This window comes from Bidens hawaiensis, unplaced genomic scaffold (genome assembly GCF_021521415.1).
Source record: "Bidens hawaiensis isolate Kalapana, Puna unplaced genomic scaffold, B.hawaiensis_p1.1 tig00033584_1, whole genome shotgun sequence".
In the NCBI taxonomy this organism is placed as follows: domain Eukaryota; kingdom Viridiplantae; phylum Streptophyta; class Magnoliopsida; order Asterales; family Asteraceae; genus Bidens; species Bidens hawaiensis.
In genome coordinates this window covers 162,111-178,837 of record NW_027495774.1, presented here as the reverse complement: position 1 = coordinate 178,837, position 16,727 = coordinate 162,111, and the positions used below count along the sequence as shown (strand labels likewise).

Here is a 16,727-nt window from a genome sequence, read left to right as displayed (position 1 = left end):
AAAATATCAAACCATGCCTTTCCCCGATGCCGAGTGTATATCTATTGCATCTAATAGTTTGATTCAAGAAGAGTTGTCATACGATCAAAACTTGCTAAAAGTAGAGTTCCAAACTCTATTTAATTCAATTACTAATGAGCAAAAAAATGTTTTTGATCGTATAATGATGGCTGTTCAACAGAATAAGGGGGGGGGGGGGTGTTCTTCGTATATGGTTATGGTGGAACAGGTAAAACGTACTTATGGAAGACCTTATCAACTGCCATAAGATCAAAAGGCGAAATCGCCCTAACTGTTGCTTCAAGTGGAATTACTTCGTTTTTGTTAACCGGAGGTCGCACAACACATTCCAGATTTATATTCCGATAAATCTTAATGAGGATTCTACTTGCTACATGGATCCAGGTACAGATGAGGCGCAATTATTAGAAAAAACCAAATTAATAATTTGGGATGAAACTCCAATGCACCACAAACATGGCTTTCAAGCTCTTGAGAGGTCTTTAAAAGATGTTTTATCTTCTAATTTTCTATTGGAGGAAAATTTGTTGTATTTGGAGGAGACTTTCGACAAATGCTACCTGTAGTTCATAAGGGCACTATACAAGACATAGTAAACGCCTCTCTATGTTCTTCTTACATTTGGAGTGAATGCAATGTCTTGAGATTAACAAAAAACCTAAGGTTAACTATGGGTACGCCGTCATCTGATGTTGAGGAAACCAGATTATTTGCTAAATGGATTTTAGATATAGGTGAAGGTACTATTGGCGGTCCTAATGATGGTGTTGCAACAATTGATATACTTGACGATCTACTAATAAAAGATTCAGTTGATCCTATATCAAAACTTTTTGACTTTGTATATCCTGATATTCTACAGAATTACGAGAACCAACATTACTTTCAGGATAGAGCAATACATGCACCAACAAACGAAATTGTTGATGAGTTAATGATAGTTTGCTCAAGTTTTTTCCAGGTGATGAAGTCGAGTACTTAAGTTCAGATACTATATGCAGTTCAGAATATATCAATGACACTGATGATACAACTTTATACTCTCCTGAACTGCTTAATAGTCTAAGAATATCCGAACTACCAAACCACAAACTGGTGCTAAAAGTTGGTGTTCCTGTTATGCTCCTTAGAAATCTTAACCAGAAAGAAGGCTTATGTAACCGTACTTAACTACAGATTATATCTTTAGGTACTCGTGTAGTTGAAGCCAAAATTATTTCTGGAACTAACATTGGTCATAGAGTTTTGATTCATAGATCGCCACTGACTCCATCAGACAACAAAATAGCCTAAAAATTTCAAACACGACAATTTCCTCTTGCAGTATGTTTCGCGATGACGATAAACAAAAGCCAAGGTCAATCGTTATCAAGGGTAGGTTTGTACTTAAAAGAACCCGTGTTCTCACATGGACAACTATACGTCGCCTTGTCAAGAGTTACAAGCAGGAGTGGGCTAAAGATTCTGATTCTTGATAAACAAGGTAAACTGACCAATAAAACAACAAATGTTGTGTACAAGGAAATTTTTTCTTATTTATAAATACTTGTGTAAAGTTTTTATTTTTTTGCAATTCTTGTAATTTTAATGTAATTTGTAATTGTATTAACAATATATGACAACTGTGTTATTGATTGTATTTTGCTTAATGTTTAAATATTAAAATTTTCATTAATTGCCCGTGTAATACACGGGTCTCAAACTAGTTCAACTATATAGTAAACTAATAAATCAAATAAATCACATAATCTATTCCACTAGTGAATAATCTAATAACTAATCTAGAAAATAACGAAAGTTTAGAGGAGAAATACATGAATTGTTAAATTGAGGATTTGGAAGCTGTTTAGAGTCGGTTTGTGAAAAGCGGGGAAGGACAATGCGTTACACTAAGGTAGCGTTTGGTATGCATTAATCACTGGAGGAATGGAATGATTCGTTGTTTGGAAATGAAAAAAGTAGTGTTTGGTTGCTCAATGGAATGGAATCATCCATTACACATGGAATCCAATTCCCTAAAAACCATTCATTCCTATCCGCCTTTTTTTTCATTCCATTCCTTATTCACTCCACTTTCTCAACAACACGACCACATAACAACATCAACCACAACCACTACCATAGCCACCGCCGCCGCCGCCACTGTCGTCGTCTCCACCACCACCAGCGCTAAAACCGCCACCGCCACCGCCACCATTGTCACCTTAACCGCCACAAGCCTAGTAGCGATACCTGATGACCTCCAGGTAGGCCCATCGCGTATCGCTATTCATTAAAATAATAATTAAGGATCCGTTAACCCATCGCTATACGCGATGAATCCTTAACAAGACCCGTCGCGTATCGCGACGGGTCAGTTGATCAGCGCCTATAAATAGGGTCATCAGCCCTCATTCACACTAACACGAATTCATCTCTCTACCTCGATAAGCGTGCCCCGACCCTCCTCGTAATTCGTACCAATAACGAAGTTTCCTCGAAATTCATGCCACACATTGACAACATTGCCTCGAAGCGCGTGCCATCAAGAGACGAGCCGACGTCCACCTCGAAGTACGTGCTAACAAAGATTGGCGTGCGACGTGCCTCGATTTACGTACAAAGAAGGGTCGATCAAGATTTGTCGATAAACTTGCAAGAGTCGAAGTGTTGCCCGAGAGTCTAGAAATTATAAGCCAACCAAGGTAGGGGTAATGCCCGAATAATATATTAATATAATATTAAAAGCTTAGACCCTAGTCGAGGGTATACTCGATTCCTCTAGAATAAACTAAAGAAAATATAACAAAGAAAATATAAATAAGAAATATGAATGTAAAGTAATTCTTTGTTATTACTATTATTTAAGTTTATTATTTAAATAATATGTAAGAAAATAAAGTGTACGTTTCTTCTTCTCTTCAAGAAGAAGAAACGTAGTGTTAGAAAAGTAAACAAGTAAAACTAATGGTTTAAACTTGTAAAATAAGAAAAGATGTTTTGAACTAAAGGTTCTTAAAGAAAATATAATCGAGGTAAAGATTATACAAAAAGAGACTAAAGGTCTTAAACTAAATTAAAGATCTAGTAATAACAAAAGATTATACTCGTACTATAAGTCCGAGATAGCAAAGACGAACCGATCAGTGAAGTGAAGTTGATACTTTCAAAAGGTGAATACGCCCAACTTTTATAACTCGTATTATCGAGTCAAATAAATGAATTACATGAGATTACGTATCTCTAAAACATTATAAACAAAAATAATCGCTAGCCCTCAGGCTGTCGTGTACGTTTGTTTGGATCCTTACATATGTGGTTAGACGGTGGGCACACCGCGCCACACCTGGTTATAAGCCTCCGCCATGACTGGCCGGACCTAATTTATGTTCGAGAGAGGGTAATCATGTGTATACTAATGGTAGCTAAGTAATCTCGAACGTTGCGGTGTTTGCTGAGTGGTTTCAAGTAGAGCTTAAGTTTGTAATTATGTTTTATGTTTTTAAACTTAATTATTCCTAACCCACGATGGGCCGAGACCTAAGTTATGTCTCGAGGGGTAATTAAGTAAATAAGGTATTTTATGCGGCAGCTTATTCACCAACATGTGTTGTTGACGTATTTTCAAACTATTTTTACAGGTAACGAAGGTTAGACGCGCTTGAAGAATCGAAGTCCTCAATAGGCGATCTGATGGCTCAGATCATTTTGTTAAACTTTAAAATATGTAAATGGTGGTTTGATAAACAAGTAATCATTTTGTAAACATTAACGGGTATTTTTAAATCCCATCTTTTGATATGTAAATATTATATTTTAAATTCACGCTAATATTTCCGCATTTAATCCGCAACTCTAATTTATTTACAAAACCGGTACCAACTGTTGGTCACGCGCCTAGGCCTAAGATGGGGGGGGGGGGGTGACAACCACCCAATATTCCCACCACCTTCCACCACCAACAATCGCTCTCGCCCATCGCCATCGCCACCCACCACCGCCACCACCCACCACCACCATTACCGCTCGCCGTCCACCATCGCCACTCACTACCATTTTTATTTTATTCAGGCTTTTTCTAGCTTTCCAAAAAATAAAAAATAATAATTCATGTCATTCCCACATGGTAGCCAAACATGTCAATGGAATGGTAATGAGTCATTTCATTACTACGTTCATTACATTCCCTCGCTCATTCCATTTCATCACCCATTTCATTACCTCATACCAAACAGACCCTAATGGAATTGAATGCTGAATTGATGTGATGATTAATTCTTCATGTAAGAAATGGAAAACTTGATAAATATTAAACTTATGAACTTGTTACAGCAGTGAGAGTAGTAACTGCAACAGAGAAGGATGTAGACGACATGATTGTAAGCTTGGTCGAGTTCCCCTTTAGGATGTATAGTTAAGGATGGTGTTAAGGTTCTTGAGAGGAACCCGGTTTAGGAGAGAGGAGGCACACAAAATTGTTATGTGTGTGTGATTAGGTTGCGATGTTAATATTCATCTCTCTTTAAGGGGAAACCCTTTATTAGCTAGTAAGGGTAATATGGCCCATCAGCAATTACCAAACTAATATATAATAAGGTATAGTTAATATTTTGTAGGGCTGTCAATTTCGGACACGAACCTGCTAACACGACACGACACGACACGGGTCTTAACAGGTTTGGGTTTGAGCATAACAGGTTTCGTGTCTTTAACATGTCAACCTGTTTAAGACTTGTTTAAATTCGTGTCTTAACAGGTAAAACACCTGTTAACCTGTTAGTACACGTTAATAACATGTTAATATTTTTAATGTAAATTATAAAATATCTCTATATATATAGATAAGATCTTCAGTTTCAATTTTCAAATCCCGAATAGTTATACTGCCTCATGCTTTGACTGTTCAATGCCCTAGACCTAAATACCTAATTTATATCAATAATCGATATATATATTTTTAGACTTCACTGCCGCCGTTTACAAATTACTTCTCCTTCTCAATTCTCATACTCCATCTCCTTTGTTCCAAGGTAAGTTTCTAGTTATTAATAACATTGGGAGATAATATAACATTAATATTAATGTTAATTAGAGGATGGGTGATTATGGTGATTCAATTTATGGCTGATTGGGTGGTGATATAACAGTAGGGATGTCATAATTTATATATTAGTGTTTTATGTAAATCATGTAGCATTTAGGTTTTTCTTTTGTGATGGTTTATACCTTATAATTGTATTAAAGTTGTAATCTTATTTATTTTTCCTTTAGTGTAGATGGATTCCAATGGTAAAAAAGTTGACTTAGAAGGTGATAACTCAAAGAATATGAATATGAAAGATGATGAGGTTGAGTTTGTGGACATAGAAGATGACAATGATGCTGGTGATAAAAAAGCAGGGGAAAAAAGACAACGAAAGGGTACATCTATAGTTTGGAAGTATTTTATTAAACTTCACAAAGAAACCAATAAGTGGAAAGATTCAATGCAAGTGCACAAAGTGCAGCCATGTTTTGTTATATGTTAGTACTCAAGGTACAGGCAATCTTAAACGACACCAACTAGTTGCATTGGTAGTAACTATCAAGATGTTGGTCAAATGCTTTTTAATAGTGACATGAAATTAAGGTCTTCTAGTTATGATAATAATAATTTTCGTGACATGCTTATAGCTGCTATTGTTATGCATGAATTGCCTTTATCATTTGTAGAGTATAAAGGCTTTAGAGATTTATTTGCATACTTGCAACCCAACGTGAATGTCCCTTTTAGGAATACTGCTAGATCTGATTTATTGAACTCTTTTACTAGAGAAAAGTATAAGGTTAGAAAAATGCTTTTGGAGGCACCTGGGATGTTATGTCTAACTTCAGATTTATGGACTTCTATTACTACTGATGGGTATTTAGCAATTACAGTGCATTTTATTGATAAACAATGGGTTTTGCAAAAGAGAGTATTATCATTTTCTTTCATGTCACCGCCTCATACCGGTGTTTCTTTATTTGAAAAGGTGTTTTCAATTCTAGTAGAATGGAGCATAGAAAAAAAAAATACTTTGTGTGACTTTAGATAATGCATCTTCTAATGACACATATGTTGGGCTTTTAAGAGAACAATTGAATACAAAGTCACCACTTGTTTCAAATGGTAGATTTTGTCATTTGAGGTGTTGTGCACATATTCTGAACTTAATTGTGCAAGATGGGCATAAGGAAATTGATGAATGTGTCTACAAAGTTAGAGAGAGCATCAAGTATGTAAAAGGATCACAAGGAAGGAAAGAAAAGTTTTTGAAGTGTGTTAAGTTGCTTTCTTTAAGTTCGAAAAAGGGGTTAGGGCAAGACGTTCCTACTAGATGGAATTCTACCTTTTTAATGCTCGATAGTAGCATTTATTACCGACGTGCTTTTTGCCATTTAGAAATTAGTGATTCTAATTATAAGAGTTGTCCAAGTAGATTAGAGTGGGACACCATTCAAAAGATATGTAGTTTTCTTGCAGTTTTTCATGAGGTGACTAATGTTTTTTTCGGGTACTAAATATCCTACCGCCAACTTATACTATCCACACATTTATGTTGCTTATTTTACACTACATAAAAATTTGAGTTCAAAGGATGAGTACATGAAAAAAAATGGCTGAGTTGACGATGGCGAAGTTTCAGAAATACTGGTCTGATTTTAGTCTTACATTAGCCATGGCAGTGGTGTTAGATCCTAGATTCAAATTACATTTCATTGATTGGAGTTATGGAGTAATTTATGGAGCCGAAAGCGCTGAATATGAAATTGTTGATCAGTTTGTGCATTCTACTTTTAATGAATATGCCATGTTAAATGCTGATAATGGTTCATCTCCATCTTCGGATAATGCAAGTAGTTCAAATGCGAGCAATGTAGTTGACGATACAAAAGTCAGAAATGCAATTGTATTTGGATGGGCCTAGAATTAAAAGGAACACGGAACTAGATGTGTTGGCGTTTTGGAAAGCCAATGAGTTTAGATATCCCACACTTTCAAGGATGACTAGAGACTTTTTGACCATTCCGGTATCTACAGTCGCATCGGAGTCTACCTTTAGTGCTAGCAGAAGGGTACTTGATCAACATCGAAGTGCACTTGGTAAAGATACCGTTGAGGCTCTTGTTAGCACAAAAGATTGGTTATATGCAGAATGTCCATTTCCTTACTTTTTTTATTAAGTTTTTTACATAGTTTTTCTTTTCAATATTATATGTTTGTTTGTAGGTTCTAATCAAGTTAAGTTAGATGAGCTCACTGAAAATATAATGGCGCTTGATATTAATAGTGAATCAGATGCTTCAAATCCGGTAAACAATTTTGAGGTACCAAATCCATTGTTTCTAAATTTTTATACATTTTTAGTTTCCTAAACATTATAATGTGCATGCTATAACTTTTATTGCACTGAAAGCTGTTGTAAATTTTTGTTTTCAAGTTTGAAATTTTAGAAAATTTTTGTGTGATGATTTGAAATTGAAGATGTGGTTAAGAAGATCCGTTTGAACTCGTACTTGCTTTAATAAATGTTAAGATTTGCTTTTGGATTTGTGAATTTTTGTTTCAAATGTGTCATGGATTATGTATCATTCTAGACTTTTATGCTTGTTTTGCCAAATTTTGTTCAACTACACGTGTATTATGTATCGTGTCCTTAAGCAGGTCTCTAAACAGGTCTTAACGTGTTAACCCGTTTCTAAACAGGTTCGTGTTCATGTTTGGAAATAATGACACGATTAGTTATCGTGTCGTGTTCGTGTATAGCTCTACAGGTGTTCGTGTTTTTTCGTGTTGTGTCTTATCATGTCGTGTCCGACACGTTATGACAGTCATAATATTTTGATCTATTATAATATAAATGATTATAATGACCGTATATTAATATATATAACCTTACATTCTCCCACTTGGCCAAATAATCATTTATTATGAGTATTAGATTAGTCTGATAAGAAGTTAATACTTATTTTAGCTTTAAACTCAAATTGGAGCAGAAATACAGTCATTGAATTGAACATCAGCTCAAGACCCCATTAATCATATTGCAGTCCTTATTTAAAACCTAAGTAATTATGATCAAAATTTTCAAGTAAGCCCTTCAAACGTTTGATTTGTATAATAATTTGTCTATATGTCATTATGCATGAAAAACATATTAAGAGACATACAAAATCAAAACTAATGAGGAAATTAGTAGTTAACCATTCAAAGTACGATATGCAGTTGTACATGGTCATCAAATAAACCCCTCATGTTTATAAGCGCTTTCATAATACTTATGGGTAATAGACCTTTAGCTATAGGATCCTTAAACATATCATGAATGTATTCGATATGAAAATTTAGATTTCTCAATTCGTTTATAAACGAATAATTAATTTCATATCAGAATTTAATGCAGCACCTCTCAAATTGTTATTGTTTGAGAAAACATGGTAGCTGACTTTATCACAATAAGTCTTCAATATATAATTTATATGGAGTTTAATAAAACTTATGAGCCCACTAATAAATATTCAACAACATTTATTGACAACATCGTTGTAATTAATCAACATATTATGTCGTTATGACTTAGATTGTTGTTATCAGTTCATTATGACTTATTCGTAAGATAAATTTATTGACTGACATAAGAATATATCCCGAAAATTACATTTACTTATCTCTGAATATGACAAAGTTAGAGTAATCTGCTAGTTTGAATTTTCACTTCTTCTTTTAAATTATAGTATTCGTTTTCTTTAAAGATACCTTACTCTTTTAGATGCTTCATATTAGTCTAGAAATATCTAGTGTGTTGCAATTTGAGTAATATCTAAACGAGTATATACTTGAACTTATATAAGGCTTCTACTTAATGAATCATAAGGAAATAATCCATGTGATCCTATTATTCTCTAGAAGAGAGAAATATTGTTTGTTGCATGTGTAAGGAGTATCTCTGAGATCTATCATATCAAAGTATGTGTGAACAATGCTTTGACTTATGTAACATATACCTGTTAGAAGAATGTCATCTACATAAGGACACGCTTGTTTTTAGTTGCTCCCACTCATTTTGAGGTAGGTACATTAATCCACTTGGTTTTTGACAAAATTAATTTTATAAAAGATTTATCTCATTTTGATGGTTGCATAACCCGTATATGGATTTTATTGAATTATAGACTAAATGTTCTTTGACTTTCAGTTTATAACTTTTATGTTGTTTTATGAACATATAATTATGTAAGCCGATTGTTAAGGAAATTTGTTTTAATGTCCATCTAATGTAGATCTTAACTATTATAAGCTACTAGAACAATAATGATCCTTCAAAAAATCTTTTGTAATATAGGTAAGAAGATTCTTTGATAATTGGTTTTTCCTTGAATATAACCTTTAGCAATCAATAGTGCTTTTAGTGTCTTAAATTTTTTTTATTGGGATTTAATTTAGTTATGAACCCTCTTAGGTGATTCAACCAAATCTCATATGTTATTCTGCTAATAATAGCTTTATTCCATTTAGAAGATTGATTGATGTTAATGGTTTAATTAGAAGGGGTATGATCATTAAACTTTCCAACATCCATTTCAACTTTAGTTAGGGAGGTTACATAATCATCAGTGTTAGTAGGTTAAAACCCATATGGCCTCCTAAGTTGATTATTGGGTAATTTTAAAAGTCTCGGTTTTATGGATAAGCTCTTGGTTAGGTTGCTATCAATTTTCAGGATTCTAAATATGTAACGGTTATGATGTACACGAGGTGTGATCGGAGTTAAATTTGGAGTAAAATTTAGTGACTCACTTCCCCCCGCCTCTTGTACTTTTGTCAAGTCATTATAAGGACTTTTACTGCTCCCACTGACCTTAGAAACCTTTAGGAAATTAGCATGCTTATAGTCAATATTTAAAAACCAATAGATTCTAACAAAGAAACAAGTTTATAATATAAGTTGTTGCAGTTTCTCTTGGCAAGGATTAGTTTAGTAAGAAATATGAATTTGCCCACGTTTAAGCAACAATGAAACTTTTGTAAGAGTAGTAGTAAATTATTAGATAAGTTTTAATGGAATAGTGTTGTGATGGAGCAGTGTCTTGTACAAGAGGTGTAATTAAGATAATATCAAGTTTTCACTCCCCCACCTCTTGCAAATCTTGTAAGTTATGACTGAGACACTTAAGGCTCCCACTGATTTTTAATATCTCTAGGAAAAATACAAGAGAAGTTTCAATGATGTAAGTGATGTGGGAATCTGTCATATATATGTTAGAGTTGATTTGATTTCATTAACGTTCAGATGTTATAATAAACTTAGGGACATATTTAGAAGAAATCGTATTAAGTATATATGAATGGATCTTTTTAAGACCATGGACCATTGAAGACAGATTAGGTACAAGTATATAACCTTTTTAATGATAAAAGAATTATGTCTGAATATTCCGTTTGAATAAGTTCCACTAATGTAAGTGAAATATAACTTCTGGTGGACCCATAGTTATTTCTTAAGCCAAACAATGTTTAAGACATCTAAAACCACTAAGAATGGGATTATATGAAAAGTCACCCTCATCAACCATGTCATGATTTCTCATGAAATTTGATTTTAGTGGATGAATTTTATAGGTCTCATTTGTCATTTGTTAAATTTTTATTTGCATGATAACAAAAGTTGTGAAAGTATATAGTATCATCTAGTTCTATTTTATAAATGTTTCAATCCAGATATTGATAACAAAAAATATGAGAGTTAAGGTAATTGTGACTTTATGTTGGCTATGTAAACCTCACAACTGTCATAATGTAGCTTAAGTATTAATACTAAATTCTGATTAATCTCCAGAATATTCAATGTATCATAAAGAGTAATTAGAAAACAATTTATAATGGTTTTAATAACCTTAACATTTAAATTTGTCACTAACACTCATGTTAGTAATATGTTGATTTCGGGTAAACATATAGAACTAGACTCAACCAATTAAGCGTTATTGGGAATATTAGGATTAGCATACTTAAATATCATTAATATACAACTATCAATTTTAGCCATTTGTCCTTTTGAATTATGAATAATCTTGTTGCTTATGCCTAATCTAATGACATATTTTTGCAATGAGACTTCTCCTTAAAGAGCTTAAAGCTGAAAGTAATACTTGTATTTTTTTTATGAACCTTAGAATTATCCACTTTTAGGTTTTAGTGGTAGTGAGTTGAATAACATCTTATTTCCAGTATTAGACATTTCTTTTCTTGTACATATGTTGGTGATCAATACATTCATTTTCCTTTGGCACTTCTAAGTGTTATAGTTGATTCTTAAGACACCAAATTGTACTATTGAAAATTTTAGTATGTAATGTACTAGAATATTGTACTTAATTTCATGTGTGAGCCCTTAATTTTATGGGTCATGATTGTACATTATGATGTATTCATTAATACCATTTAACTTTATAGTTAGAATTTTTAAGGAGTGCATGAATCTTAGGAATTATTTTGATTAGTCTTAGGAAAAACTAAATCTAGAATAACTCTAGTGATATCATTTATTTATATAAGTTCTTGATTATCATTATCGTAAGAGACATTATAATTGACTCATTCTATTTTTTATGCTCTAGTTTTCAATGGAATGAGTGTTATTAGAAAGAGTACTAGGATAGTCATATCATGTCTTAAGGGATAATTAAAAGTAAGAAGAGCTATATATTATTGAAACTCTTTATGATGTAAAACTTATATTATGTTTTAATATTAGAGTGGATGATTTGGATGATATAGTTATTTATAGAAGAAAATTATAGTGAGTAATGCTATGAGATATTAAAGTAAGATAGATTAAAGTTTTTGATCATTAGATTACTGAATGATTATTAATGTGTGGATTATTATATTTTATTGAAGATGTGATATGTATATTATTGACATCAAACTAATAGACTATAATTAAAAGTTCTACTTAAACAAAAAATAAATCACCTTTGGGCATAATTAAATTTTATTGAAGTATGTGTGCAAAACAATTGTAACACATCACCTTTAGGCAGAAGTGAGACAATTATATTAATTATGCACATGCTAGTTTTGCTTGATAAAAATATAACACATCACTTTTAGACAAAAGTGAGACATTTATATCATGTTAGGCAAAACTAACAAAAGCTTTCACTTAGACTTGAATGATCTGGTAAATGTAACTTATCACCTTTGGGCAGGAGTGATACATTAAAAGTTCATTCAAGTTAAGCCTTTATGTTTTATAAAATTTTATAATATTTAAGTATTTACAAAACATTTTAATGAGTTAATAGCAAAAACTTTCTAGGTAAAATTAAGGATTTCAAGAAATAATGTTTTCGGGTAAATTATAGTTTTCGGATGATATGGGTTCTTGGTTAGTAGGTTTTCGAGTATTATGGGTTTTCAGGTAAAGTAACGAGTTTTCTGAAAATTAGCGTGTTTACGGGAAAAAGATTGGAAAACTATTAAAAAAAACCCGTATAAGGCCATAAAGTTTAAAATCCAAGAACTTTAAAATCCAAAAATTAATATTATCCTAATTAAACTGAAAACACAAAAAAATTAATAAGACCCATACAATTAATTCCGTAAACTAGTTGATCCCTAAACTGATTTCGAAAACTAAAAGGATAATAATATGATTTGATTCAAATCTTTTACGGATTAATAATTATATCTATTACCTATTTTAATGGGATTCCAATCTTTTAAGAAAATACCAAAACTTTTAGTTTATTCAAAATTTGAAAAATTATATCTCTAAATTAACTTTAACAAATTTTAATCCAGATTTGAACCAAAATATGAGATAATTTTAAAATTATGATGAACACGAAGAACATCGTCAGAAATTTTAATTATTAGACATATTCAAAAACTGGAATTGAAATATTTAAACATGATTTTAACAGATTTCGAAAATATTAGGGTTTATTAAATATGAATTTTAGTGATTTTAAACCGTTTCATATATTGTTTTCGTAATAGGACATGAAAAAAAGAAACCGAAAAAATTAGGTTTTATCAAGTTTTAGTTCATGTTTTTTGATTCAATTCCAGATTTAGGAAAAACATGAAGAACTGATTAATCAACATCGCTTTGATACCACATGATAATCAATTTTTCATGTAAGCAATGTAAAACATGATAAATTTAAACTTATGAACATGTTACAACAATGAGAGTAGTAACTGCAACAGAGAAGGATGTAGACGATATGATTGTCAGCTTGGTCGAGTTCCTCTTTACGATGTATAGTTAAGGATGGTGTTAGGATTCTTGAGAGGAACCCAGTTTAGAAGAGAGGAACACATACAAAATTGTTATGTGTGTGTGATTAGGTTACAATGTTAATATTTATCTCTCTTATATACATAAGGGAAAACCCTTTATTAGCTAGTAAGAGTAATATGACCCATCAACAACTACCAAACAAATATATAATAATTTATAGTTAATATTTTGATCTATTATAGTATAAATGATTATAATGACCATTTATAAATATATATAGGGTTTGGATCAAATACAAATGAAATTAACGTGCTAAACGTGAAAATCAAGTAGAGTAATTATGTAATTACATTATAGAGTAATTATCATAGAGTAATTACATAATTACTATACTTGATTCTCATGTTTAGCATGTTAATTTTCTTTGTACCGTTGCAATTGATGTTCGATCCCGAAGAGAAGGAAGAGATCTTCGGAAAGTGGGTTTTTATGATCCGGTTAACCTTCCTCAATATATATAATTTTAGATGATGTAGTTTCAAACTAATGCTTAGGTCCCATTTAGTTGACAAAATTCATAGGAATTGAAATTGGTCTTGTAATGAATTCCACAGAAAACTATGTCAGGTTAACACTAATGGAATTGAAATTAGAAGAATATATTCCACCATTTATAGAAATTTAAGATTTAAGAAGAATCCTTCACTATATGGATGGGTTTTTTAACTTTTCATTGGAAAATTGCAAAAGAGTAATTGCGGTTTTCGTCCCTGTGGTTTGTCAAAATATGTCGTTTTAGTCAAATAGTTTCAAATTTGCGATTTTCGTCCATGTGGTTTCATTTCACCTGCAATTAAACCCGAATTTATTAACCCCGTTATGATGGGTCGTTAAACCCATCAGCGTGCCCCTCACGTGAGGTGAAGTTTTGTCCCTTTTCTCCTCAAATAAACCCCAGTCCTAATTTGCAAGCCTCCTCACGTGAGGGGCTAAGGTGTACTTGGGGAGAAAAGGACAAAACCGCCCCTCACGTGAGGGGCACCCTGATGGGTTTAACGACCATACTTAACGGGGTTATTGAATTCGGGTTTAATTGCAAGTGAAATGAAACCATAGGGACGAAAATCACAAATTTGAAACTATTGGACTAAAACCGCAGATTTGGACAAACCACAGGGATGAAAACCACAGTTCACTCATTGCAAAATTACTAAAAGAGCCTCTCTTTTTTTTTATTCTTCATTCCACAAATTAATTATCGGCAGTTTCTTTGCACTTGAAATTCTAGATTTTGTGATTAAATTCGAAGTTTAGTGATTTGATTTAATATAATTTACATTGCAATGGTATAGATATTTTTTCTAACCTCACAATAGCATTTCCTAGTTTTCAAGTAAACTACTCTAGATTTGATATTCTTTTTAAATAAACTTTATAGTTATGAATTTAGAGGAACACGAGTCGGTTGCATTTATAGTCTCGATCAATTAGACTTTATTCAGATATCAGGGAAGGTGGAGGAGGTTTCGTAGAAGGGTATTTTAGTATTTTAATTTTGTAAACATTCCAATTCCTTTATTAAATTTACAAACTAAACATCCATTACATTTCAAAGGAATTCATTCAAATTGCAATTCCAATTCCTTCAAAAACATCCTATTTGTTAGTAATTTCCAACTCCAAGTTACAAGTCGGCAAACTTGATATATCAATATTGACGAGTCGGTCATAGTTGGTTATGTTTAATTCATAAGGCTAAGGGATATATATGTCTGCGTCATGTCAATTTTCCCCCATCATTCAACATCATCCTTTGACACCCTTCAACCTAGGAGTATACATCATTTCTTCATTTTCCATTTTATGCTTTTAATTATTTAAAATTATATATTTATAAATAAATTATATGCATATTTATAAAATATATTTAAACTTAATAAATAATATTAGTAATTATATAATCATTAAATTAGAAAGCAAATAAAAGAAAAAAAACTATATAAAACCCATCCATTCCACCTAGCCCACCTTGAACCTAAAACCCATTCTCGCCATCTTCAACCTAGCCGCAACCTACCACCATAAAAAATCTGCCAACCGTCAAAACCCAGCCATCGCCATCGTCAAAAGCCACCGGGCCTCTTCTTCTCAATACAATTCAAGCAAAAAAAATAAATAAAAGAAATTGGAAGAAAACTCGCGTGACTTGACTGAGCACCCTCACGCGTGACGTGAGGGAGGCTGGGGCGGTGTTTGAAGGGTCTCACGTGCTGACAAGGCTTCCACGCCGGGCTAATTACAATATGTTTTCTAATTGCTTTGTAATGTAATTGGTAATATCTTGGCTAGCAAATTAGAGTTAGTTTGTATAAGGCGAAGTATGGTTAGGCAATATAGAATATATGAGATGCAACTGAATTAAGGTTTATTAAGAGTTAAACAGAGTTAGGGTTTAAGAGATTGTAATAAGTATTTATAGTTATGTTTTTTGATTATTATAAATGAAAGTTATTCGTTTAATTGTGTTTAATTATTAATCAAGAATTTTGGCCAACTTGGACATGAGTCAAAATTTGAATGGTACAACACTCTTTAATCATTATAGCTAAAAACAAACACAGTGAAACAATGATCCATTTTCCAACTATTGGTAAAAACAAAATCAAATTCAGCTCAAAAGAACATCAAATTGCATATGCTTATCACATCGAACTTCCTCTGTTCTGAGCTATTTAACACACAACATAAAGTCCAATATTTTTAACACACCTTTTGAAAATTTTGAAGATAAGGCCAGATCAAAGTAATTGTTTCAATTCTAATATTAATATATTGACCAAAACACCGTTCGTGTAAAAACTGAACTATTATCAAATTTGCTGCATACATGTCTACAAACTACCAAACTCCCATGTTTTGTGACAAAGCAAAACAAAACCGTTTATATTCAAAAATGCCAATGGTGGTTAGTATTTGATGGAGAAGAAAGATAAAGTGGTGCCGTGAGACTCACATTTTTTATTATTATTTCATTAAAAAGTGTCATGTAAACAATAAACTAACAGAGTTAGTGTTTCCGTTAGTTTGATTGTGCCAGACCGTCAGAAGGAAATAAGCTGAAAGTGATAATAAACATTTTGTTAGTTGTAAAGTATTTAAATCCGATATTTTTAATAGCAAATACTAATATTAAAACACAAGACATTTCACATCTCATTTTAGCTAAATTCTTTCTACAACAAATGTTATGATTCGATACCATAAAACAAACCAAATAACCCATCCAACCAACTTTACTAATCACAAATCCAAATCCAAATCCAAATCCAATTATTCTATTCACACAAGGCAACCCTCATGTTCCCAATATTAAAAAAAATATTAAATTAAGCACATCCCAGTAGAAAAACAGATCTAAATACTTGGATGTTTTCCCTTTTTAAATAATATTTA

The 16,727-nt window shown here is 32.2% G+C and overlaps 1 pseudogene; it reads left to right on the top strand.

The window, feature by feature from the left end:
- Positions 1 to 691: 691 nt before the first annotated feature.
- On the top strand, positions 692 to 7,448 carry LOC143585148 (zinc finger BED domain-containing protein RICESLEEPER 2-like; annotated as a pseudogene).
- Positions 7,449 to 16,727: the final 9,279 nt, after the last annotated feature.